General features: G+C 35.4%; 1 long non-coding RNA gene across 2 annotated transcripts in view; it reads left to right on the top strand.

Moving 5' to 3' along the window:
* Positions 1–27,378, top strand: part of LOC145937748 (uncharacterized) — a 412,856-nt gene that overhangs the window by 267,026 nt on the left and 118,452 nt on the right. The window contains exon 7 of one of the 2 annotated variants that reach the window (XR_014425630.1): positions 18,861–19,243. The exons of the other annotated variant lie outside the window; for it this stretch is intronic. This is a non-coding gene — a long non-coding RNA (uncharacterized LOC145937748). Of the gene's footprint in view, positions 1–18,860; positions 19,244–27,378 lie in introns of those variants that run through there. 2 annotated transcript variants of the gene reach the window in all.

The following is a 27,378-nucleotide window of genomic DNA, read 5'->3' as shown; positions in this document are numbered from 1 at the left end:
ATTTTTGCCAATTTACACAAAAATAAAAAATTACTTTGCTTAAAGAGAAAAAATAGAAATAAGATGTTGTATTAAACACTACTATATTACGCATCTACATATTATTAGTTAATATATAAAATTTACATGTACGCATAGCGCTTTATTTTAAATAAGAGTAAAAAATAAAAATATTTTTTGTACAAAGTGTCCAATAATTAATTTGTGGACCGCCTCTCGTGGGTAGGTAAAGTGAATTGAACCAAAAATGTTACAGTTGCTAAGCGCAATACATAATTAAGTTTCGTCGCATGCCTAGTAACCGCGAAATATTGGGCTGTCTCTTCTCGCCGTGTGCATAGTGACCACGTAATACTGGGCTATCTTTTTTAGGCGCGCGAATTGGCCGATATTTTAAAATTAATTTCTTATTAATTATTGCAAAAATTACAAAATGATAGAGAACTTATATTCTATTCAGTTAAACGTGCTCTACATGCACTTATCTTTCAAAGTGCTGATTTTACTTTTGATTCTATTTTCATACAATTCTACTTTCAATATAACATAACATCTCTTTATTCTTCCCCTTGGGGATTGAAGGCGCTTTTTTCTGAGGAGCGCGTTCCCAAACCTCTCCCCTTCTCTCTACCATATCATACATATATAACTTATCCATTACAGTAACAATAACCAATACACATTAACCGTCTTCCGCCTCTTTTTCCTTTCCTCCATAACTCCTTGCATCCTCCTTTCCCTCCTTCTTCATCCTCCTAAGCACCTATATTCCGATTCCTCTCCTATCATCCCTCGTCATTCGTCCCACCTCCTTTTCTCCTTTTTCCTCCTTTTCTTCTCGCTCTCCCTGTCGCCCTTCTTTCCTCCTTCCTCCTCACCTTTAACTCATCCTGCTCACCCTCCTCTCATCGACTCCGTTTTTCCTTTTCTTCCACCAGTTCCAAGCAGGCATATGGGGTGATTAATTCGAACTGGATTCGAACCCGTGACCCACCGCATGTCAGCCAGATACTGAACATGCGGGACCACTTTTCACCCCTTATACTTTCAATATATAATCAGAAAATTTAATAAATAATTGTATTTAAAAGTATTTATATATATATATATGTATTTAAATACAATTAGTATTTAAATATATGTTAAAACCAAAGTATTTAAATAGTATTTAAATATATATCAAAAAGTATCTTGTATCTTGTATTTAAATATTTTGTTTTGAAGTATCTGCCCAACCCTACATACATCTAACGTTGAACACCATTCCTGCCGGTGTGTATACACACGTCAATATTACGTTTACTGAACGTATAATATTGGCATGCGAGAGCGAAAAAAAAGCAAAAACAAAATTAAATGCGTCACCGATGGTAATTTAGGAAATGCGCGAACCTTTTGTGAATCGAGGTATCGAATGCGCTGAATTTTATCATACATTGTCAACGGAATTTGATTTAATTACATGTCGTAGCAATAAACGAACAATGACGAACGCGCTGTGAATGAGGAAGGGAGGGAAGAGGTCAAAGGGGGTGAACTGATGTGTTTTGCAATTTTTCGATATCTTTCGCATTTTCAATATTTTATTTTACACATATACAGGGTGTCCTAAAATGTTGGCCGCATCTTGTCGCGCGCTTGCATTTGACAGTAAACCGGGCTAATACGGCAATTTTTAATAATTAATCATTTGTTAACTATTGCAAAAATTGAAAAATGGTAGAGGACTTTGTGACTCAGTTTAGTCCGCTCTATTTGCACACAGTTTAGTCTCAAACATTCTGGGACAACCTGTATAATTCGCGCATATTACAAAAAATTATCGAGAATCAAAAAACAATATAAACAGTTTTTATTAATGACGAAAAATGTTTTTCCCTCAAATGTTTTTCCACTTGTAATCAGGATTGCCACTTTAGTACCTCAGTCAACCCGGAGATCGATTTTTAAAAAAAAGAACGATATTCGATCGCAGTACTATAATTATGTTTCCTTGTTATTATCCTTCAGATTTCGCAACTTACATACATTATTGCCTCCCTCTCAGCGCTCGCGTGTTGACGAATTGTTGGCCGCATAACAGTAGCATAATATGTAATTCATAAAAAATCTTCGGTGTAAAAAAAATTTAGCAAACTCCAATAATCCGGAAATTTTTATCTCCTCATCAGGAGACCCGAAGATTGCTCTTTCGACCGGAGACTCCGATCCAAACCCAAAAGTACAATCTTATTTGTAACTATTCTTTCGTACGAAAAATAAATGAAAGAAAAAAATCGGCTGCGTTCCTTTTGATGCTTCAGAACTGTAAGCATTATTCTGTTTACATTTCACATCAAATATCGAACAAAAATAGAGCGATGCTTTCGGTGCTGAAAGCGTCAAAAGGAACACAGCCAGACACACACCCACACACAAAATTTTCTTATTAGTTTTCCCTCTCGCGATATATATTCTTATTGATGTGCCAATGCTTCATTATGTGCGAGAAAAGTTATCTTATTTTCTGGCTGAATGGAAGCAGTACGATTATATCGTACCTAAAATATCTCTTTAATGAAGACACGTGCGTGTCCTGAAAAAATCCTGTAAACGCGAATGATGGTATTAACTCACCAACAAATGAAACGATATTATAGAATACTGTCTGGTTGTTGGATCAATAATTCCCCCCCCCCCCCTCTCTCTTTCTCAATCTCTTATTAATTATAAATATATATATATGATATTATTATAACAATAATTGAATACATATGTATAAGTCTGTGTATATTTGTATATATTAATATTTTTTTTACATATACTATATTAAACATTATTAAACATTATTAAATATATAGCTTTAAAAAATTTTATTTAAATTAAGGATAATGTAATGTACAATGTGTATTACTGTTATCTTCTTTTCTCTTTCTTTTCATCTCCAATATTCAATGTTTGTTTTGAAATGTTAGTATTATTGCCATAATAAGTGTATTGTTTATAAATTCGGTTTCTGGTTGAGCGATTCATTTTTCTATATTGTGTAATACAGAAAATTTGGCAACTGACGATTAATAAAAATTACCTCTTTCTTTTGTCTCGCTGAATGAAAAGGATCTGCATATAGATCACGTGCCAATACGTTAATGCGCGTTTATTCATTGTAAACGTCTTCTTGTGTTACGCATCGCAGAACCACTCGTATTTGTATTATAAATTGATGAATGAATGAGTGAACGGTTGAATAAACGTCGAGTTATAGTATATAATAATTGTAATAGTAATAGTGAAAAAGATTACATACGAATATATTTTAATTTTAGTTTAATAAGATAAGAGCTTTCACAAATCTCTCTCTCTCTATTTCACATTTAATTTAAATTTTCTTTATATACTCTTATTAGTAGAAGTAGTAGTACTAGTAGTAGTAGTAGTAGTAGTAGTAGTAGTAGTAGTAGTAGTAGTAATAGCAGCATATACTCTTATTATTTTTTCTTTCTTATCAATCAATATTCTGCTTTCTTTTATTTAGAAGGGTTCTGCATAATATAAAGATGCTAAAAAAACAACTATGTATGTTTTTTTAAAGTGGATAGAAGATTATATGCACAGCAGGGCTACCGATTGAGTTGATTAAATATTTTGATTATAATAGTTTTCCACTAGAAAATTACACACACATACACACACATTGTGTGTGCGTGCGTGCGTGCGTGCATTTGTGTGTGTTTGTGTGTGTTTGTGTGTGTGTGTGTGTAATTTATCTCGAAGTGTTCCCATCAAATGGCGAAATACGAAAAAAGAACCTCATGGAAAAGAGATGGCCATATTATGACGATCTAATCATTGAAGCTTTTGGTAAATTAGAAAATAATTGTATAATTATTTCTATGATTATATCTAAGAAATTTAAAAATTTCTAAATATATTAAAGTATAACTCTCTTTTCTTTTCAATATACCGCAAGATTGAAAAATTGTGACGCATTAAATTATGATAGATAAATATATTATTATTTATATAAATAAATGTTATGTTTATATTTGTAGGAATTCTGTTTGCCGTGAGTATTGTGTCTTATCGTATATTTGCGTTCCTGTCAGAGTTAGATTTTTTATTATCGCATTTATTACTGTATCTATTATAACGAGACAAGACATTGTATTTATTATCATGCCCTTGTTGTCGCGTGCGACGATTAATCACGTGTTCTTTTTATACATATGGCAGTTGTTAAGTGTGTTGTCGGCTGATTGTTCACACATAATATGTATAGAGAATATAATTATCTCTCGAAAGTCCGGCAGACGGGGAGAGAGAGAGAGAGAGAGAGAGGGAGAGAGAGAGAGAGAGAGAGAGGAGAGAGAGAGAGAGAGAGAGAGAGAGAGAGAGAGAGAGAGAGAGAGAGAGAGAGAGAGAGAGAGAGAGAGAGAGAGAGAGAGAGAGAGAGAGAGAGAGAGAGAGAGAGAGAGAGAGAGAGAGAGAGAGAGAGAGAGAGAGAGAGAGAGAGAGAGAGAGAGAGAGAGAGAGAGAGAGAGAGAGAGAGAGAGAGAGAGAGAGAGAGAGAGAGAGAGAGAGAGAGAGAGAGAGAGAGAGAAATATATTTGCCACCCTCGGTGTCGGAGAGCCTTCGACTCTGCGCGAGCTCTTTCTCCGTCGATTCTAAGCTTTCTCAGTTACGAGACAACTCAGGAAAATCTTATAAATATGACCTTTTGCACACGAGAGACTCTATAACTCTTTAGCACTTCTACCAATTTTTTTGTCATTCGGGATTGTACTGAGGTGGACGTTGACACAGTGCAGTGACACTAATTGTGAGTGCGATAATACTAATTGTGAATATAAGAACGCTGAGTACGGTAACGCTGAGTGTAACAGAGTTGGATGCAAATTTGGCGTTCTCTGTGAATTGACAAAGAAAGTGAGATGAGTCCTACGAAGAATCCCTTCAACTTCACGCTGCAGATGCTCAATACCTTGTTAAATACGGATAAAAAAATAATCTGATAAGTCGACTGATGGAGGCGGATCCTGCGGGCAATTGGCTTCACAAGTCGGACGCAGTGTTGCCAGATGATTCATCAGAGAATTTCCCCCTAGATTTAGAGTTTTTAAAAAGTTGCATTAGGGGATAAACAGAGAAAAAAATATTTCGGGTATTTATAATTAATAAATAATATTAAAACGTACAAATAATATATTAATATATTAATAACTATATAACATATATTAATTATTTACGATGTTTTTTCATTCACTGGGTAAAATGTCCTGTATTCTAACAATAAGATTGTCGTCATTTATCATGCTGTATGGGTGATTCTACAAAAATAGGAATTCTTTGACATTTTTGTCCACATCCTTTTTAATATATTTAATGGATTATAACTGGCATATGATGTGAAACTAGGTATGTTATTATAGTTATAAAAGCGGCCAGTCAATAAAATATGTATTTAAAATTTTATGAGCATTTTTCCAAAACATATGGTCAGGAGACTGGGAAGATTTCCAAGGAACTAAGATGTAAATAAAAAAATTAACGAATAAGTATTTAAAAATTTATATTGAAATTAAAAACTGGTATCTTTTTTACAAAAAAAAAATCTACAGTTGCAAACACAAAATTTCTTTCATAGGAGAATATTGAATAAGTAAGTAAAAAATAATAAAATAACTGCCAATATCTTTCAAGAAACAATACGAAACGCTCTTTAAATACAAAGATACATTCGTTTTAATATACATTTATCAATCTCCCGGTTAGTGCCTAGTCTCCTGTCATATTGTTTTCCAAGGAACTGAGAATATAAGGACTGAAAACCAGGGAACTGAGAATTTTGAGGTTTATAAATAAAAAAAATCTCGTTTGAATTATATAGAGGTTTAAAAAGTTGAGGAAAACTTAAAAGTTAAATTGAAATTGTTTATCAAGGCAGAGAAAAGTATAGAATCGAAGGGTCTGAATAGCTCAGTTGGTGAGAGCAGTCGCCCGGCAAGCGAAAGGTCTCGGGTTCGATTCCCGATTCAGCGACTTTCGGATCTATATTTTTCTCGCCTATAATTTTATAGGGGGGTTAGAGGGGAGTCGGGAAATAAATCTCGAATTGAGATTATTCCCAAATAAAGTCTTATAATATAAGAATTAGTCTTAGTCAGTGTTGGTCAATAAAATCTTAAACCTTGTTTAAAAGTTAAACTTATATATAATTTACATTAAATAGAAGTTAATAAAAACAATAAACTTTTAACATAACACTTACCAGGGGACTGAGAAGTTGACTGACCCAACACATATTCATTATAACAAATCACGCGAAATAAAATAAATAAAAATAAATAAATGACTGACGTACGTTAACTTTACTTCAAACTCATTCATTCGGTACAAATAGCTATTTCGCTGAGACCGTATATGACTTTACAATGCAAATAATTTTAATGTCAGGGGACTGAGAATTAAATCTTGGGACAAAGTTGAATAACGTTGTTTATCAATAAAATTAAATTAAATAACATAAATAATACAGTTGTTGATATCAGTGATTAATGTAAATTAGTTATTACCCATAAAAATTTTATATAATTCTAAAATTATTTTGTGACAATGTATTATAATTTGCATTCTGGGTTTGTGACACACCAGGGAACTGAGAATTTCTTATTTATAAGATAAGTTTTGAAAATAAAAACATTACTTTACCTCTTTTTTATTATATGTCTATATGTATTCAAGTATTGTCTTCATTTTAATTCAAAGTAAAATCCAATTTAATGTTAATTTAAGTATAAAAATGCAAGAGCCGCAAAAAATTCCTATTTTTGCAGAATCACCCGTATATTGTTTCGGAATTAAATCGTTTTAACATACCTATTGTGGGTTTGAATTCAGAGCATTCGATACCGATGGTGCAACGAACATTTAAAATTGCCTCGAGCATCTTAACTGATATTTTGTTTCATAATTTGTAATTCGTAGTTCGTGTTTCTAACAACGATATTTACGTTTGAAAATGCTCGTTCAACTGCGGCATTTGAAAAATAGGTTGGTTGAGCAGCCCGAGGACAAGCTTCGATCGATATATTTTCGTATCTTTTATTTCCTCTCGCATACGTAAATTCGTTGATCTTGGCCCAAAACGTTACCGTGCGAACAACTTCGGCAATTTCAGCCCTCTGAAGTATGTTCCACTCTTTTACAGTTGAACTAATATCATTATACAGATTGTGCTTGAACTTTGCTGCAATATTTGCGATATCAGCTTTCACCTGTAACAATGCTGATTGAGGCGAAAATGTCGATATTTGATCACGAATTATTATATTGTCAGGAATTCACTTTTGTAATTCTGATATGCGAACGATCAAAAAATCTTTACAACGTTTTTCAATCTGCGTAACTGATTCTTGATGTATTTTGACAGTTAGGACGTTGAATTCGAATCCAAAATTTATGCACTCCAGGGGCATGCAAAAACATTTAAAATCGAATTTTGTGAGATCATAATACGATATTTTTTTTAGTTGCGACGGAACGACGAGCATTTGAAAAAGTGAATACACAGCATCGTTCAAATCTTTAAACAATTTGACCGGGTCAACAGAATCAGATTGAAACAATCTGTTTAGTGCTATGATGCTTTGCAGTGTTGTGCTGAGAAAAATCAAACACAACTTGTTTTCGCGCGTAGAGAATATGCTGTGTAGTTGAGAAGCCGTATAGCATCGCTCCTTGTTGCTTTCAGTAATTTTAAAATGTAGCTGAAGTGCGTCCCATTGGTCAAGAATAACATTAACAGCTTGGAGCCTCACCAACCATCGAGTTCGACAGACTCACAATTTTCTTAATAGGTACTTTATCTTCGAGAGTACGATAAACTTTCGTATATTCAATTTGGCGTTTGGTACTGACGGAAAACCATGTGTGTGTTTCACGGACCATAAAATCGAGATGCCTTGGTAAGACTTTGCAAGCCTCTTCGGCTGCGAGATGTAATGAATGGCATATATGTACATTTAATTACAATAAGCTCGGGATTGATGTCTCGCAATATTGTCATTACCGAATGATGTATGCCTACGTTCACACTGGCTCCATCAACTCCTATAAGCTTTTCTATTTTTAAATTGTCGTTTTTCAATAGCTGCAAAAATGCTGTGGCAATAGCATCGGAGGTCCCTGCTGTTATCTCAATCAAACGATAAAAAGTCGTCACAATCTTTTTCTTCGATTGACTGAAATAATCGAATCATGAGGCAAAGAAGTTTCTTCGTGTCGATTATCGTAGACTTATCGATAATCAACGAATAATGGGTTTTTTCGAGATCTTCGAGAAGTTCTTGCATGATTTACGGTGATCAAATATTTTTTATCGAAGACGTGCATTTTGTTTGATGTAGCTTTATGTCTTGCAGAACTTGAGAATCTTTGTCAAGAGCCTTAATCACGCAAGCGAAATGTCAACGGCTACAATAGAAAAATGCTGCGCCATATATAAACAGCAATTTTCAACTCTGCTATTTTTTGTTTTTGTAACGGAGTCATTTTCGCAAACTTGTCAATTGTCGGTATCTGTGCAATGATGTTTCTACTTTTCAGGCTTTGCTCATGTTTTTTTGATGCAATATGTTCTATCAATTCTTTTTTGTGCGAGAATCGTGTTGCAGAAAGCACAAAACGCTTTGCAAGAATTTCCATTCGGGGATGGTTTTAACCAATATAAATCGTTAAAATACATAGATATACACTTATCATTCAAAAAACAATATAGTCAAAAATACAGCAAATTCAAAATATTATATTGACTTTAATCTATGTAATAATTATTTATTTAATTAGGTTAGATTTACCTTTGAAAGTTAATTATAACTCCCAACTTTTTACATACTTTTAGAAATATTTTTTCGTATTCTGAGTTTTTGGCATTCTGCACTTTATTGTACCTATAATCACTTAAATACTTGATCAATTAATTATTTTTAAGAAAAACAATATGGGAAACCAGAACTGAACTGTGAATTTTTTATTCGCTATTTTATATACATACTTTCCGACTTCCTAAGGTTGTAAAGATCCAAAATCCACACAACATTTCACACTTCATAGCAATCCACAATAATTGTGCGTTTAACGTGTTGTACGAACAATGGACGAGAGAGAATAGCTCTGAATCGCTTGAGGCTCGAGATAATAGTGGCGATCTGACGATCAATGTAGCGATTGATCGTCACTTATCCTTAAGACATTTGTCGACGCAAAACAATTCCGCGACGTTAAAGCACATGCGTATTGGAATTTTTATGCTACGCTCGTATTTCTTAAACACGGGGAAGATAGAAAAAAGCCGCGCAAAAAATCGCGGAATTTGGCAGCTCTGCGCCAAAACATGCAAATAAAGGAACACAAGTTCCACCAATATGAAAGAAAATAAATATATTACAGAAAGTATTGATATACAGGGTGGAGAAAAAAAGGTCGGAATCCCTAAATAACTCGAAAAATATAAATTTTCTAGAGAGAGAGAGAGAGAAAACTGTTTCAGATAAAAGTTGTAGAGTTTAAAAAGAGCTATTATATTTTATATTATTATATTATATTTTCCGAGTTATTTAGGGATTCCGATCTTTTTCCCCACCCTGTATATGCAGAGTGTAGAAAAACTAAATGGCGCATAAATTTGTGTGATGAAAAAAGGGAGCAATACAAGCATTTTATAGGAACCATAGATCCCCGAGCAGCACATAAACATTGGTCTTATATTGGATATATGTTGATTGCCCAACGTTTATTATGTCGACCCGATGTTCCGAAATAATAATAGACTGATGTTGGCGGCGTCACGCCAACCGATGGCCAATGGTTGGTGAAATGTTGAATTTTGCATTTAGTCAACATTATATTAACAATTGTAAAATGATCCAATCGCACAAAAACATTGGCCCAATATTGGACATATGTCAACTGTCTAAATTCTTGATATTTGCCCAACGTTTTCAAATGATGGACCAACATTATCTGCATTACAATAAATATATAATAAGTCAACAATGTACGCTCCCTGCATTGATAAATTACAAATTCAGAAGGAGGCTATATGGAGCCACGCGTAGGGTGTAGGTACGCAAATACTAAAAATAAACTTGTTGGAATAACAAATTGATTAAATCGCGGAATCATTAAATCTAAGTAGATTTAATCAATTTGTTATTCCAACAAGTTTGTTTTTAGTATTTGCGTACCTACACCCTACGCGTGGCTCCATATAGCCTCCTTCTGAATTTGTAATTTAATAAATATATAATTTTTAGCTCAAATTAATTTCAATAACTACAGACCCCAAAAATAAAATGGATATCAATAAATTTTTACCTACAGCTATTACAATTACATACATATAAATCATATAGATTTTAATTCACAAGAATTCCTATTATATAAATAACATGTATCATGTATGTAATTACTAAACAGCTAGAAATAAAAATATATTGACATCCATTTTATTTTTATGATTTCTGGTTACTAAAATAATATCATTTAAACTTATTGATTTGAAATTGTGGATATAATTAAAACGTCTATAATGAAAAGATTATAAGCAACGAATTAAAATAAATTAATTTCTGTAATAGAATTATGACATGTCTAAAATTCGGATATATTAGGTTGTCTTAATTATATATTACGTAACAACAGTAAACAGATGGCATATATAACAGCTGTATAATAAAAATATAACAGCTGTTATTATAATTTTTTACTCCAATGTTATATAACTGTTATAATATGTGTTTGCTGGGTGGTGAGGTAACAACAACGGAAGTTAAAATATGTAAGGTTCTTGAGGGTTAATTATACTATCGAACATCGTCCCGAAAAAGCGATGACACATATAGACGCGCTAAGTAGAAATCCGTTGCTGGTGTGTATATCGAGTGAGTGCGAAGATAGCATAGCGTCGCGAATTCGAAAAGCTTAGCGTGAGGACGTTTACCATTTACAAGAAATAATTAGACTGGCCGAGGCGAAAAAAGGTGATAGTTTTGTAATGAGAACTTTTATTTAAATTAATTAACAACAAAGAGCGAATGGTGGTTCCGCGATCGATACATTCGCAGTTTATTAGACTGGGCAAGATTATTACACGACAAGCATTTATGGGCGATTAAAACCGAACATATAGTCGCAAAAGAGTACTAAATGCAAGATTTAAAAACGAAAGTCGAAACAGTGGTCCGTAAGTAACTGCGTGCCATGCATTCTGGCCGAAAGAAAATATGGCAAGAGAGAGGGATTGTTGTATTCTATTGAGACTCCCTTAGATACGTTTCATCTCGATCACTTGGGACCGCTCTCTTTAATGCATAAAAAATACTGATATATAGTGGTTATAATAGACGCTTTCACCAAATTTGTCTGGCTTTATGCGGTTAAAAGCTAGCACTGCGAAGGTTTTGACTTGCTTAACGAGACAATCGCTTATTTTTAGGAATCCGAGGAGGATTATTTTTAACCGCGGTTCGGCGTTTACGTCCAACGATTGTTATCCACAGTCGTGCAACAATTATTCATCAGGGTAGCGATCATGTAACTTTTCCTTTAGCGTGGAACCGTGAAAAGTGAAAAGTTTCACGTGAACTCTCTGATTCCGCGCGATCATGTAACTTTCCACGAAAACTGAAACTTTTCACTCTTTAGCCATCAAACTTGATAGAAAAAAGGCGGAAATCTAGAGAAATTAATAAATATACTCCGGAATTAGAGAATAAGTATGGTATATATTCTTGTTAGTACTGTGCATTGAACAGAAGAAAAATAATCTAAGAGTATACATAATGTTTTTCATAATATAATTATTTATAATAGTATTAAAGTTTTAAAATTATTTTAATATATTAAAATAATAAAATAATATTAAATAACATTTATAATAATAAAAATAAACTTATAATAATAACAATAAATAAGTAATATAGTTTATTAATGATATTGATTAATATTATATATATGTATAATAAATTTATTATATAAATATTTAATATAATAAATATCATAAAATATATAAAATCATAAAATAAATCATAAATAAACAATAAAATATTTAATATTATAAATAAATGTATTATATCAAATATTAATTAATAAATATTATTAAATAATATTAAAATAAAAAAAATATTACTAATAATAATAATCCCTCTATATCTATAAAGTTTAGAAGCCATATTTAATGATTTCATTGTCCGCGCATCCAAACTACATACATAGCCGCTATACGCGAAAATAAATCTGGATGAACAAAAAATAAAAAGTGAAAAGTTTCACGTGAAATTACATGCTCGACCCCCAGAAGTAGAAGACATCAAACATCTCTACAAAGTAAGAATAAGTTAGTGAGCGCGCGAAAGAGAGAGAGAGAGAGAGAGAGAGAGAGAGAGAGAGAGAGAGAGAGAGAGAGAGAGAGAGACCGCGTTAACAAGTCCTGCGAACGCCGTGATCACATATCTGGGTTTCGAAGCCTCTCGAAGGCTTCAAAACTCATTGTCAGACAAATAACTTTTTTTATGAAATCCGCGAGTCTCCTTTCGCCCCTGAGTATTGAAAAGTTCAGGGCGAGGGGCGAAAAATGCGAAATTTCTTCACATGGCTTTTATCCAATCTCGATAGCGATAGCAAGCGAGCAAACCCTCGATGTTGAAGGGCCTCCGATTCTGCGAGAGCTCTCTCTCGGTCGATTCTAAGCTCTCTCGGTTACGCGCGCGCGCACGCACGCACGCACACACACGCGCACGCACACACACGCGCACACACGCGCACACACACACACACACACGCACACACATCGCGTGTAACAAACAGCTGATCGCAGCGAGCACCTCATGTAATCGTCCGCGTCGGATAATGAGTTGCGCCGCTCCTGCTACCGCCCGTACTCGCGTGCCGTAATTTGCTAACTATTTCTTTTTATAATTTGAAAACTAAGTTTTGGATCAAATTTTGGCAAAGGAAAAATCGTCTTAGAATTCAGTCAGGAATACATTTTAAGCACAAACGATTGTTTTGAATCACCTATATATATAGATGTATATATAGAGAGATGTATATGTAGATGTATATATAGATACTATATACATATATATATATATATATATATATATATAGATGTATATATACATATAACTGTATATATAGATATATACAATAAGTGGTGCAAAAAACTAACTAACAATTTAAAGGCTTTGTGTGGAACGGCTAACAATAAGAGCGAAGCGTTTCTTTCGATATCTAAACAGTCGAGAAGATGACGATAACAATTTAATTTGACCAAAATATACTGCTTTCTCTAACATTCCGCTCGCCCCGTATACCGGGTAGGTTACGAAATACCGTTAATACAAAATAATCGATATGCGGCTTACAATTAGATATCAAAGGGATTCAAAGAGTTCTATGACAAATCATAGCTCAGCATTACATATGAGATTTATACGCTTAATACATTCATACTCAGATTAACTTAATATACATGTTGCATGGATTACAATTTTATAAAAATTTAAATTCCTATAATTCTACATACACTTCACATACAGCGCAGATAGTGAGTCACCTAATTGACAATTTAAATAAATCTAAAAACCAGTATCATCTTTTATCGGTAATCGACAAATGTACGTGATTAGTCGTCTAAGAGTTATTTTGGCAGTACGGAGAGTGATCACGCGGATATGATTGTATGCTCTCGGATGAACTTCTGACGAGCAAGCTTCCATTTCGATAAAGGAAGGAGATTATTTTTTACTAAAACAAGTTTGTTGACTTTCAGTTCCGATTGCTCTCCCTGCCATTTACGTCGTTGTTGCAATATATGCAAATAGTCTGACGATCAAGATCACCATATATGCTCGTGTAACGAACGCGTTTATTGCCATCTAAACAACCGATTTATATCGACATTTAACACCGATTCTCTACCGGCAGGCTTATTAACGGTCGCCCAATTAAAAAGTGATCAGGGTTAAAGCAAAAAAATCGTTTGGATCATCGTGTAAGGAGGAAATCGGTCACAAATTTAAACAAGCCTCTATTTGGCACAGTAGCGTAGCGAATTCAAGCTGCGACAGCGTGCGAGAACGTGCGCCGATTACTCGTTTGAGATGATGTTTATGTCTTTTTACACCAGCTTCCCAAAGGCCGCCGAAATGCGAAACGGATGAGGGTATAAAATGCCATTTTATGTGATTGTTAAAAATCGCGTTTTGCATAGAAGGATCGGACGTGAGTTTTCGAAAAGCGGTAGATAATTCGCGATCCGCACCTTGGAAATTAGTGCTGTTGTCACTGTAAACGTCGGACGGAAGACCGCGACGACTAGTAAAGCGTTTAAAGGCGGCGAGAAAACTGTGGCATAATCGTCTACATATTTCAAATGTACGGCCTTTGTCGCGAAGCAAATAAAGATCGCGACATAATATTTCTTTGATCGCTGGCATCTGCCTACAAACGGAATTATATTTATCGATTCGGCGTAGTCGATGCCCGTGTGTGTGTGTGTGTGTGTAAACAGCTGACGGTGTGACGCGCGGATGGGGAAGATTCCCCATCAGTTGTTGCGAAGGGCAAGCGCGCTCGTGGGCGTATTTTACACGGATGTTTTTTCACAGTGGAACGCGCGGAAATTATCCAATAATTTTGCCGTAAAATTTGTAAAGTTAATTGAGTACCGCTGTATAACGCGATCTTGTATGAGCGCTATCAATTAATAATTCCGAAATTCTATGTTTTAGTAGAATAATTGGATGGCCGTTCCGAAAAGCTCAATGGCGAATTTTCAATCCGCCCGCCAAGGCGAATTAATTTATCTTTTCCAAAGAAAGGATGAAACGACAGCAAAGGGCTGGATTTAAGAATAAAATTATTATTATTTAACGCCCGAAGTTCGACCGGGAAATGACGTCCTGTACATAACGAAACCAGAATAAAGAGGTTTCCTTCACTTCGTCAACAGACAATGATATTTTAGTCGCTGGCGACCTTGTCGTACGACATTTCAAATTGTTAATAAGACGTCTAATGTACGCGGTGATTCGAATTAAGGGGGGACATATACCCAGAGGCACCAAAAAATAGACTATATTTATGAATTTTTTTCTCAGAAAGTATTAGGATTATCAAAATGAGGTTTTTATCAGTCTGTTATATATATCTTTAGTAATATAAGGTAAAATTTTTATTGAAAAATATTTAAAAAATTGGCAGATATTGCTACTGACATCAGATACTATTGCGTTTTGCGGTACCCAATATGCAATTTATATATGGTTCATCGGGAACAAAAAACTCGATTGATTCTTAAAATATATAGATAAATGTAGTCTTTGTTGTAACGAATTTTTAAAATTCGCAATATTTGTAAAATGAATTTATCTGAATATAAGAACAAATTTTTTATTTAAAAAAACGATCGTTTTTTGGCTATTAAAAAAACTAAAGCGTTTAAAAAAAACCCTACGCCCTACAACAAAGACTAAATTTATCAGTATATTTTAAGAATCAATCAAGTTTTTTTGTTACAAATGAACCATATAGATTGCATATTTGGTACCGTAAAACGCAACAGCATCTGACGTCAGCAGCAATATCTGTCATATTTTTTAATATTTTTCAATAAGAATTTTACCTTATATTATTAAATATACATATAATTGACTGGTAAAAACCCCATTTTGATAATTCTAATATTTTTTGAGAAAAAAATTCATGAATATAGGGCTACTTTTTAGTGTCTCTTTTTAGTGTATGTTCTCCCTTAACTTTCTCCAACTGGAGACTTCGTTCGGCAGTTCCCATTTAGCATGACACACGGTAGAAACTCATAATTCAGATTCGGTAGTCTCGAGTTCGTGTCGGAGCTTGTCATAGACGTATATATATAGACCGAGCGTTTGGCCGAAACTGTGTTGACAGATTAGAAAAGGACAAATGCATATAGTACCGTAGATCTGTCCTTCTTTTGCAACCTATTGTAATCTCAAGAGTGGGGCGGATTAGGGGCGGATCAGGGGAGCGATCACCAATGATCGCAAGTTTTGTTCCCTTCTACTGCGTTTTTAGACAAAGATAGATCTACGGTACTGAGCATCCGTCTCTTTCTAATCTGTCGATATGGTTTCACTACGGGAGAGATAGGCGACGCTCGGTCTATATATTATACATCTATGGAGGTTGTTGTGAATCGGCCACGCTGTAAAGGGGGAGTGCAGCTAAGCAGGGTCGGACCATCAAAGTTTGAAATCGCGGAACTATGCGGGTGACAAACCTCGCGAGGCGCAATCCGCGGGATTTTCCCTGGACGTGATCCCATTTAACGGATGGTAGACGAATCTGTACTTCCGATATGCGGTTCGCGACGTATGTATTCCATTTAGACGGATGTCCATGCAAACGCGACAAAGGAATCGGTCTATCCATACATTGGAATATGCTGCAAATTTAATCAATTTAATACGAACGCAAATAATTAAATTAACAAAACGATCGCGTTTAACTCTAGACGCGGTACACTAATTGTTTTAATTAGCGCTACCTTTGCTTTCGCGGCTAACAACATCACGGAGTATTTGCTGAACGAATGGACAATTCTCAGGTAACAACCTGAGAAGAGAATTATTGGATATAATTATTGGAATTATTGGAACAACCCAAGAGAAATATTGAATAATTTCCGCCGCGTACGCTCGACTGGAAGCATCGACAAATCCGTCTAACTCGATAGCTAAGGTTTTTAACTGCATTTCGGTCCATCGTGGGATGCGTATCTCTTGTAATTCAGCGAATTCTGCGTAATATTTTTCCACAGCTCTAATAATTCAGTAGCGATGGGAAAATCCCAGTCGTATTTACCGATTCACAGTTCTTGAATCATTATTTTGAAAATAATGGTCACCGGAGTAGCCCATCTCAGTGGGTCAAAAAGTTTGACGATAAACGACAAAATCGATCGCTTCGTATTCGTATCACATGAGGACGGCTCGATTTGAAAACGAAATGAATCCTCTCGCGGAGTCCATGTAAGACCGAGAACCTTGAGAGTATTATCATGATCGAATGGACGTTCAGTAGCTAACTCATGTTTTCTCGGAGGAAAAATATCGTCTAACAATTCTTCTAAATTTAAAACCCATTTTTGCAAATGAAAACCGCCTCGCCATCATTTTTGTGAGTTAGTCACGATACTTTCTTTTAGCGGAGATTAAGGAGCAAAGGAGAAAATAGTAGGGGTTACTCCAATTTTGCATCTCTTTCATACATCGCACGATCGAGAGAGAAAGCAAGACGTGATAACCGCTAGTGGTGTCCAATAGCTGTCTCACTCACTCGACGGTCGAACGGAGAGAGTGCGAGTGAGACAGCTATACGGACACCGCGGATCGCGCTGTCTTTCGGCTGTCATACACGTATACACACATCTTAACGCCGGACACCATTCCTGCCGGTGCGCGTACACGTGAAGGCGTGTCCTTCATCGACAGTCAATTGATCAAGAACGCGCATTGCTAGGTACGGAGCCGGAGCCGTGCCGTAAGTTACCGTTAATAATCGTTAAGATAGAATGAGATTATCGGTATGAGATCGTCATAAAATTCGTGTAAAGTTGATGTCATCCGGAAACAAATTTGGTGAAATATTTTTTCAATGTCGGCTGTATATACATAACGATATTGTCGCCATCGTAGTATAATTGATGATAAGTCGCGTTGTAATTTTGGTCCGGTCATTAAGTGGTCATTTGAGGTGAACCCGTTACTTGTTTTGCACGACGCGTTAAACACTACGCGAAGTTTAGTTGTGCTGCTTGTTTCACGTAAGACCGGATGGTGGAGAATATATCGCGTGAAAGAGCGTCGGAGCTATCTTCGGAGATCAATATTCATATGACACATCGCTTCATACTCGTTTAAAAAGTCGTTATTGTTTCGTAAGATCCAGATTTTTTTGGAGACATCGCTCTAATTTAGAATATAAGGTGACAGCGGACTCTCGTAAAGATCCGATATCGATCGGAGGGTCGGATTTAAACGGTAACCGTACTGTGTATCGGCCATCGGCTGCGCGTTGATACGTTTTAACAAAGTGTTGTTCGCACCGTTCATCTTCTTCCGACAGCGACGATTCGGAAGAAATTTCTTCGATCTCCCAGAATTTTTGAAGTAGAATATCGATTGGAGGAACCGATATCCTACGCAATTTAACGAACAAACGGAACCGGCGACTAAATTAGACATTTCGATAGGAATGGATAAAATTCTTATTAATTCATTTCCTTCAATCCTTTATATTAGAACATAAATGCTTACATATTATTACTCAAAAGAGATGTAAACCTCCATGCGGTACATCTTAGGTAATATATCGGCGATACTATAACTTTCAAGCATCTTAATTCGGAAAGTAGTGAATGAAAAAATATTTTATTATAGTATTTTAAAAAGCTCTCAAGATAAGTTACAAGAATACGCAATAAAAATGGAGAGTTCTCGTTTAAAAATATCAATGATTTTTACGTGGCCTTGAAAGCGCTATTCAAGATTACACTAATATTGCTATGTAATGCGTCATATAAAACTTTACAACTTTAATATAAAATATTTTTTTCGAAAATGCGTATTTGTCGAAATATTAAGGAGTTCCGACACGTTTTGCACACCCGTATAATTCAGAAATTGGATATAGAAAGTTTCTGTAACTTGAGATTTTTGATCAGGGACACAAGTAACATATCTCAAATTCCAGCAAATTGACCGAAAACGTTTTTCTCATAAGAATCGTGTGTGATCCTTTTTTAGCTAAGTCGCCGTTTCCGTTTTCATTACAGGCAGATCTGCAAGCCTGAATGTGAGCATTGTAAGGGATTTTTCTGGAGCCGCAATTTCTTCAAAAGCTACGCTACTGCTCCAGACCCTCACCTGGTCCCCGGCTCTACTCCCACCGATCGACGGATCTCGCGCCCTGGCGCGAGGATACGGAGAGCGCGGATCGACATCGACTCGACACTCGATTTTCGGCAGTTATTGGCAATTGAGATATTTTTCGGGAATTTAGGCAAGATCGCGTTTTTGAGAACTTTGTTCGTTTGGCCGATACTTCGCATTCGTTCCGGATATTTCGAACCTATTGTTCAATTAGAAACTATTATCTTTATATTGGATTTGTACATCTTTTCTTATCTATTCTTATCTTTTGTAAAACTTTTACAGTATCGACTCAGTTGAGTCGCGCACAAAGAATCCTTCGATCAATATTCGATGGATAAAATAGCGCTAATACATCGATTAAATTTGCCTGTAAACGATGTTATTAGCTTGCTAATCGGCGGAATCCAGCAGGAATCATTGAGGGCTGCGGCACTCACATTGCCCTCATGCTCGCTGGACAAGTTCCTGGAATCCATGCGGAGAATCACAGCTGGCGTGGAACCCGAGAAGAAAATTCAGAGTCAGCAGAAAAACGGCGGCAAAAATCCTGGAAGCACGTGCAAGACCTGCAGAAAGAAGGGACACTCGCAGCAGGAGTGCAGGAGCGGCGAGAAAACCTGCAATTACTGCAAGGGCACCGGTCACTGGAAGGCAGACTGTCCCCGGCTGAAGCGTAAGGACCGAGCAGCGACGGCGCCTATCACGTCCCCGACGGCACCGCAATCAGCGCAGACGACTACGGCTACGGTCTCGGAGGAACCCAAGGATGAGGAGAAATGTAAAGATAAGTTGCATTTAGACGGTCCTATAATTAAAATAAGTAGTTTAAATAATATTACATGTTCACTTAACGCGTTAATTGATACCGGGAGTCCGGCTTCGTTTATTTCGCTTGGCAATTTGAGAAAATTTTCCGAAGTAACTAAAGAAGATTTAGAGCCAGTTGACTGTAAATTTCACGCACTTCCTCAAACGCCGATCGAAATTCTCGGTAAAATAAAGTCGAGCATTTGCTTTGAAAATTTCGGAGGAAAATCATTTGAAATAATGTTGTACGTTGTCGGTCCGGATTTCGCGGAGATTGACATTGTAATTGGCCGTGATTTATTTGAGGAATATCAACTAACATTGATATACCGCGCGAATAAACCTAGCCCGACTTTTGCTCAGTTATTATTAAATTCCGACGTTTGTTATATCGATATCACAACAGAAACTATTATAGATGATAGCGAAATAGATTGTGATTTGAAATCTGAAATTTGTGACGCGAAATCTGGATTAAAAAAAATAATTCTCGAAAGTGAATCTTTACAAGTACCGGTAGTCGAGGATGATTACGGGTGTCGGTAAATTTAAAAGATTCCTCAACTTATGCTTACGCGCCTAGAAAATTCGCGTATCAGGAAAGGTTGCAAATCCGAGAAATTACGGACGATCTTTTGTCTCGCGGAATAATTAAACAGAGCGTTTCGCCTTACTGCGCGCGTATCGTCCCCGTGAAAAAGAAAAACGGAGATTTGCGCTTATGCGTCGATTTGCGTCCGCTAAACGCGCGAGTAATAAAACAAAAATATCCGTTTCCGCTAATAGAGGATTGCTTGACTCGATTAGGAAATAAATCGATTTACACATTGTTAGATTTGAGGGACGGTTCCATCAAATCAAAGTCCATCCGGATTCTACTAAATTCTTTTCTTTCGCGACGCCCGACGGGCAGTTCGAATACGTGCGATTACCATTCGGATACTCGGAAGCCCCGGCCGAATTTCAGAAACGCATTGTTCAGATACTACAGGAGTTAATTCGCGAGGATAAAATCCTAGTTTATATCGACGATATTTTGATTGCATCAGCTACGGTGGAAGAAAACCTAAAAATATTAAAACAAGTTTTGTTAACTTTGAAAAAATACGGCTTTGAACTAAATTACAAAAAATGTCAGTTCTTAAAGAAGAAAATTGAATATCTCGGATATATAATTTCACATAATTCAATTTCTATGAGCGATCGTCATACCGCGGCAATAAAAGCATTTCCAGTGCCAAATAATATTCAGAAACTGCAAAGTTTTTTAGGTTTGACAAATTATTTTCGCAAATTTATTAAAAATTATTCACACAAAGCGAAGCCGTTATTTAACCTGCTTAAAAAATCTGTTAACTTTACTTTTGATCAAAGCTGCATGCAAGCGTTCGAATTATTAAAAGACGAATTAACAAAGTATCCTACATTGCGTTTATATAATCCGGCGGCGCCGACCGAACTACACACGGACGCGAGTTCGATAGGATTAGGAGCGATTTTATTACAGCGACAATGCGACGGTAAATGGTTCCCTATTGCGTATTTTAGTCAAGCGACTAATAAAGCGGAAGCTAATTACCATAGCTTCGAACTCGAAATGCTTGCGATTGTTAGGGCAATAGAACGTTTTCATATATATCTTTACGGATTAGATTTCACTGTAATAACCGATTGCAACGCGCTTGTATACGCGATAAATAAAGCAAATCTGAATCCGCGAATTGCCCGATGGACTTTGGTGCTACAAAATTATCGATTTAAAGTAGAACACCGTCCCGGAAAACGCATGACTCATGTGGATGCATTGAGCCGTCAGGTATTTTTGGTAGAAATGTTGCCCCTCGAAAGGCAACTTGAATTTCGACAATTAGAAGATTCGCGTTTGAAACAGATAGCCCGAGAATTAGAATACGCGGACAGCAACAAATTCGAGCTCATTGACGGGCTTGTATATAGAAAAGCGCCCGATCGTTCTCGGTTTGCAGTACCGGAATCGATGGTCACGAATATTATTAGGACGTATCACGACGAAATGGCCCATTGCGGCTTAGAAAAAACTGTACAAGGCATTCTCCCGACTTATTGGTTTCCATCGCTGAGGAAACGAGTGAGAGACTATATTGATAATTGTCTCGTTTGTCTTTTGGCTAATTCCTCGGTGAATAGATTCGAAGGCGAGTCTCAGATAGATAAAGCACCGGAGAAACCGTTTGAAATTATTCATATCGATTCATTTCGGCCCGCTACAAGAGACGCTAGACGAATATAAATATATTTTCGCGGTAATAGACACTTTTTCGCGGTACACGTTTTTATTCGCGACGAAAACGACGAACGCGAAAGAAGCTTGCGAGAAATTAAAATTATTATTTAATATTTTCGGGAAGCCGATAAAATTAGTCTCGGATCGAGGATCCGCGTTTACCTCAAACGAATTTACTGTTTTTTTAGACAATTTAAACATAATATTCCACAAGGTGGCCGTCGCATCACCTTGGGCCAATGGAATAATAGAAAGAATAAATCGATTTCTTAAAAGTAGCCTAAGATTATTGAAACTCCTACGGATTGGAAAGACAAGGTCGATAAAATTCAATACGTGGTAAATAATACTGTCAACTCATCGGTAAAAACAACTCCGTCGAAGCTGTTATTTGGATACGACCAGCACGGTCACGAAGACAAAGAACTTAAAAAAATTCTCGATGCTTGGTTAGATATACAAAACGATATTGTCGAACAAAGAGATAAGTCTCGAGATATTGCCCTTCAGGCAAACGAAAATTTGAGACAATATAATAAAATGTATTATGATAAACATCATCGCAAACCGACAAGCTATAGTCAAGGTGTTTTGTCTTAGTCAGAGATCTCCGACCAAAAATAGGAGTTAGTCAAAAGACAAAGGCAAAATATAAAGGACCTTACCAGGTCACCAAGGTTCTAAACAAGAATCGTTACGTGATTACGGATATCCCCGGTTTTAATATTACTCAAAAGCCGTACAACACCATATTATCATCAGACAAATTAAAACCGTGGATAAAACCCGTCATTAATTCTGCCGATGAATAAAATATGCAGCATTCATTTGTAGTAGTTAGAAGCGTTCATAGACACTATATAATAAATACCGAAATTAGAATTAAGAATTATTTTAAACATCATATATATGTATATATTAACTTTTATTATTAATTGTTAAGACAACCTTGAAACAAAAATTATATTTGTGTTTTAGGAAAAAGAATGAGATAATTCTCTCTCAAAAAAAAAAAAAAAAAAAAAAAAAAAAAGGGGAAATATTGGAATCATCTCCATATACATCCGGGACGAATGTGGACGTCAGGCTGGTCGAGCTGTAAGGGATTTTTCTGGAGCCGCAATTTCTTCAAAAGCTACGCTACTGCTCCAGACCCCCATCTGGTCCCCGACTCTACTCCCACCGATCGACGGATCTCGCGCCCTGGCGCGAGGATACGGAGAGCGCGGATCGACATCGACTCGACACTCGATTTTCGGCAGTTATTGGCAATTGAGATATTTTTCGGGAATTTAGGCAAGATCGCGTTTTTGAGAACTTTGTTCGTTTGGCCGATACTTCGCATTCGTTCCGGATATTTCGAACCTATTGTTCAATTAGAAACTATTATCTTTATATTGGACTTGTACATCTTTTCTTATCTATTCTTATCTTTTGTAAAACTTTTACAGTATCGACTCAGTTGAGTCGAATACATATTAAATATTAATCCATTAAAATGTATCTCTGCTTTCTTTAGTAATAAATCTTTCAATATATAAACTATCCTGATATAGGAATATTATCACAAAGTATTTCTTACAGCATATATAATAGCGCGTTGATTGTCATATTCTTCAATAAACAATTGCCACGTAGTTTCGTAATTAGTGTCTGCTATTTGAATATGATTTATCAACAACACGGTTTTGCCGGTGACGTTCGTTTTTAGATAGAGCAACTTTTGAATATTTGACAAAGAATCTTTTGAGGCGACTAATAATTCCAAGATTCTCCCATTCTACGAAATTACCGGAAAATTTAAAGTAGTCGGCTTTATCTAAAAATATAGTTACATTGCCTTTATCTGAACATGTTACTATGAGATGTAGATGATTTTTTATAAAATTATTAGTGATTTTTTCCATTCTAATTATGCAAAGGTCCGTTTTCGAAAGGATATTGAGAGAGGACAAGAATTTATTGATTAGATGGATATTAAAGTTCCTTATCTCCCCTGCGACTTCAAGATGAAGCTTCATAATATTTTTCTCAATGTGCTTAATGAAATCGAAGGAAACCGTGCTCTTATCTTATGACAAATTTGACAAACAAAATTAATATTTCTTAATTGTAAAAGGCCATGGATTTTATCCGGAATCACCAATATGGACAAATTTACGATTCTGGCTTGAGAGAGGAGAGTGGAGTGAGTATAGGAAAAGCAAAACAGGCAGGATCGAGATTAATAGAAAAGGAAGAGAGAGAAGGACTGGGAGAAGGAAGAAGGTTTCGAAGGGGAACAGGAAAACTTTGGGTAGGATCTAAATTCTTTTGTTTATTTTTACCTTTATATATTTCCCAAACACAAGGCCCATATACTTCAGTTAGCAGACTTTTGGATTACTATATGTCATGAGCATATTGATTCGTGACTTGGTCGACTTTTCGATCGAGTTACCGGTTTATGTCCTCCATCCAATAGGAGGTCACACGACGCTCATGGAGATTCTTGACAAAGAATTTTCCATCTCGGTGAGATAGATTGCGTTGAAACTAGAAATTTGTAGCATCCGAATAATATATGATGTCTCCTAATCAGCGTTTTTTGCAGTATACGGATTTATAGCGTTTTCAAGCACATAATGTCTTTCAAGTAGCGTTTTCCGAAGATATGTTGTTTCCTAATTTTCGTTCGTCATATTGTAATGCGCGCTTGGTAATTTTTTAATTTTTCAATTTTGTAACATTGAAAAGGACCCGAATTGGGTCGAAACGTATGTGTTTTGTTAAATTTCATCAAATATAATTTAATTATACTAAGTACCGCGTCAAAGCTCATATTGGCCTCTTTATCCCTTTTTTATTTATTTGATTTAGCATTTAAACTTTTCATTACTTATTTATTTTATTATTTATTTTTCATACATTTATATTAAATTAATAATTATTAATTAGGGAACAAAAAATGCGGGGACAAAATCTAAGGCGTAGAGAGAATAATCTAAAACAGCAATGTCTTGAAGCAACAAGCTAACTTGATGTTGACTTATTATTATTATTGTGAATTTTAATCTATATTTTGTATTATAATATACTTTTATGTGAATTTGAGTCAATAATCTCCGTATAAAATTTATTTTATACGTATTTGACAGTTGCTGAAGTTCAAAATTACTAATTGGAATTATAAGACTGAAATGTATGAAATAAAAAATGTTTTAATAAGACAAAAATAATATGTACACTACATATCGCGCTAAGCTCTTAATTACTCTCTTAATTAGTCTAATCCAGTGCTGGAATTTATTTGCAACTTTTGGCCGAATTTCTTGATTCACGCCTACTGCTCTCCTCTTACTGTTCGCGCCTTAGCAACGCGTCGCCGGACGCTTGTTATTACATTTTTGATACGTACATACATTTCTGCGCTTCTTAGTTACGAGCGTCCGGCGACGCGTTGCTAAGACGCGAGCAGTAAGAGGATAGCAGTAGGCGTGAATCGAGAAATTCGGCCGAAAGTTGCAAATAAATTTCAGCGTTGGGTCTAATCTTTACTTGTGATAAGAAGAGAAAACCAAATAAAACAAAAATTTAATTTAATATTATTAATTAAATTGTATGTAGCAAGTATTTTTGTATCGCCAGTGAAGAATAAAATTAGGAATAACTGTAGACGACCCAACTGGCTTAATTGATTTTTATTAATTCGATGTCATATAAAAATACAGACTACGTTTCGACCTTTGGTCCAGGTCCTTATCAAGTCTAAAATTAAAAGATATAAAAAATAATAATACAAATATATCAAAAAGAAAATCATTTTATGGATGTATAGCGTAAACCAAGTGAAACTAACGATTGGTATAAAGTAAATCATTTAAACATACCTTACGTAACATTTAATAAAATTTCAACAAGTTAAACTTCTCTAAATACATATGATGTGTCAACTAACGTTTCGTAGAGATGGTAAAGAACGAACTAAGTTAAACATCCTTTATTATTCTATCATAAATAGGATTTAAATTCTCTGTGTCTTTATGTAGGTTAATCGTGTTGTTATATTTTTTTATATAAAACATTTCGGCTATTTCTCTTTTCCTAGTATGTGTTTCCTGATGTAAAATATCAAAATCATTCTCTTTGTCAGCAACGTTATGAGAGTTTTTTAATGTTTGCTTATAACGTTCCGGTTACTACTATGCAATTTTATGTTATTCCTATGTTCTTTTATCCGAGTATTTAGGTGTCTTTTAGTTTGTCCAATGTATGTAGCGTCGCAGTCGTTGCAGTCGATCTTATATACAATCTCGGTCATATCCGCTTTAGGCAATTTGTCTTTTCCGCGTTTAATTACATTGTCTAGTTTTTTTGGTATCGTGTAAATAACATTTAAGCCTGTTTTCTTAATAGATCTCGCAATAATATGACTTAAGTTTTTAATATACGGATACGGCATTAAAATACAAGAAGAAAAAAACATGTTCTTTTATAGATATAACGCTCGATGATCGTCATAGGAAAGCAATTATTAGACAAGATTCTTTTAACAATATGTAAGTTCCCATTATGGAAACGATCATCAGATAACAAAATAGTGCGATCAACTAAGTTATTGATGGTGTTCACTTTGTATTTAAACGGATGATTGGAATAATAATTTAAATATCTACCAGAAGAGGTGGGTTTCCGATACCAATTCGTCATAAGTTTCCCATCGTTTCTAATAACCATTGTGTCTAAAAAGTTAATCCTGTTATTTGTTTCAATTTCATGCGTAAATTGCAGCCGGTGATGATAACTGTTAAATGTAGTCAAAATAGTGTCAATTTCAGTACGCGGTACTACCGCAAAAATATCATCAACATACCTGCAATAAACTGAAATATCAAATTGTAAGGAGCTTAAACAATGTGTCTCAAGATCGTCCATAACTAAATCGGCTAAAATAGGTGAGAGGGGGGATCCCATCGGAGTACCATGTATCTGTTCGTAGAATTGATCATTGAAACAAAAACTTGTTGACTCTAATAAGACTTCGATTGCATATAAAAATTGTGCTAAACTAAAAGTTGTGTTGCATGAAATGTCCGTCCAGCGTTTTTCAATGGATTTTAAAACTAATTCTTTAGGAATGTTTGTGAATAAAGACGTGACATCAAGTGAAATCAACATTTCACTATCGTCAATATTAACGTTCTTGATTTTATTCGCGAAAGTCCAACCATCTTTAATATGGGAAACAGGTTTCGTAACTGACTGTTCCAATATATCATGAATAAAGCGCGCTACATTGTAAACCGGACTCCCAAGAGACGAAACAATTATACGTAAAGGAACGTTAACTTTGTGGATTTTCGGTAAAC

This window comes from Prenolepis imparis, unplaced genomic scaffold (assembly GCF_030444845.1).
Source record: "Prenolepis imparis isolate NDT839.2.m4 unplaced genomic scaffold, iyPreImpa1.0 SCAF_1, whole genome shotgun sequence".
NCBI classification, from domain to species: Eukaryota; Metazoa; Arthropoda; class Insecta; order Hymenoptera; family Formicidae; genus Prenolepis; species Prenolepis imparis.
Note: the sequence above shows the minus strand (reverse complement) of the source record. Positions and strands in the feature narration are given on the sequence as shown.